Source organism: Solanum pennellii, chromosome 10 (assembly GCF_001406875.1).
Source record: "Solanum pennellii chromosome 10, SPENNV200".
Taxonomy (NCBI): domain Eukaryota; kingdom Viridiplantae; phylum Streptophyta; class Magnoliopsida; order Solanales; family Solanaceae; genus Solanum; species Solanum pennellii.
In genome coordinates this window covers 3,378,412-3,380,471 of record NC_028646.1, presented here as the reverse complement: position 1 = coordinate 3,380,471, position 2,060 = coordinate 3,378,412, and positions in this window count along the sequence as shown.

Genomic DNA, 2,060 nt, shown 5'->3' with positions numbered 1-2,060 from the left:
TCCCCCCCCCCCCCTCTCTCTCTTAATATTGCACAAAAATATACATATTAGCTTTGAAACTAAAACACAGATACACAAATACATATTGTATCACTCAAATGAATATACAAATACAGACTGTATCAACTTTTTGTGATACACAAATGGAAAACATATTGATGAAGTATTTGAATATTATATCACCCTTATATTAAATACATAAAATACAATTTTTTTCTGATAATAGTTGTATTAGTTTTTTTCACATACAATCTAATAAAAGATATATCATTTTTTTCTGATACACATATAAAATTATTTTATGACACATAAATCAATTGTTTGTATCAATAAAAGAAGATAAAAATTGATATAGGTGTATCAATTTTTCCAATACACAAATACAATTTTTTTGGTACATGAGTATAATTGAATGTATCAATCCAGGAAGAAGAGAACATTCAAATATTGAAGAACAAATCAAGAACCTAGAATGAAAATTTTTGATGTACCGGTGTTAATCCAATAAAAATTGAATCAACAATCGTAGTTATCCTGAATATATTGAAATTCAAGAACCATGCACATGTGTAGATAGGAACAATTCAAGTAAAAAAAAACGGAAAATCGTCTGAAATATATCTGAACTTTGATCGAAATTATTGTAACAATACCGAATTTTGGAATGGACCTTTACCGCCTACACTATTTAATAGTGTATTTTAAAGGTATATATGTGCTCACGTAGGCATCATAAATATTGCATATACTACAACAAAAATAACCATTTGCGGCATTTAATTCTTAATTGCCGCTAAATATGTATTTTTGGAGGCAACTGTCACTCTTTGTATATGTCCCTAAAGGCTTTAGCGACATTGGTTCTATTGGCACTTAACTAATGCAAGTAAAAACTTTAGCACTCTTTATTAGTGACAATATAATGCCGCTAAAAGTTATTTTTGTTATAGTGATAATTATAAATAGTTCGTGTCCACGTGAGCACAATAAAGTGAGAGACGCAGATATATAGCAAGAAAATGTAAATAATGGTACTATTTTGATAAGATTATCATATTTAACCATAGTGTAAAAGTTGTCTTGATTTTTCCTCAATATATAGGTTTGGTTTCATTGATTTACTTGTAATACAATAACTATCAAAACAATTCACAATTACTACAATCTCTATCACAACTTCTATTCTACAGATGAACACTCCGTGGATAATACGTAACGAAAATGAGTAATTTTGCCATGCGTCATGTAGGACTTGGAAAACATTTAGTTTCAATTTTTTTAGGTTAATAAAAAGGAAACCATTTTATTCACGCAATTAGTCTAGTTTCAATTTTTATTTGTCATGTTTTATTTGAGGAAAAATAATTTTTAAAGTTAAATTGAATTGAATATTTTAAATTTAGTGTTAAAAAAGTAAGAAAAATATTATGAATTGCAATCCTTCTCATATTAATTGATAAAAATATATTTCTTATTGATTAGATTTCATGCAATTTGACTTTCGAAAAGTGAAAATGATAAATAAAAATAATATTTACTTACTACTATTATTATATTTATGAGTTCATATTTACCTTCTTTTCTTTTCATTTGCTTATCTTCTCGTTTTAATTTGTTTAAATGATACTCTATTTTTTGAGAATGATATTATTTAACTCTATGAGATTCGGTTTCTTTTAATTAGAAGTTTCAATTTTAAATTCTAAAAATAGAAAAGATCTTCATAAATATTGGTTCAAAGTAAACAAAATCCCAAATTTAATCAGTACAAAAATCGAATAAAAAACACTTTATCAAGTGGATTCAATATTAAAGATTAATGTGGTCACTTATATTAAGACTGTTATGCGGAATTTGAGATAATACGAGAAAATATAAACGCGAAAAACAAGACAACAGATTTACGTGGTTCACCAATAAATTGGCTACGTCCACGGGGAAGAGGGAGAGCAGTTTTATTATGGAGAGGCAAGAACAGAATTACAGAATAGGGTTTGCCATAGCGTCTATATATAGTGCTAAGCTACGCCCTAACAGGCTTGGGCCCAACATACAGAATT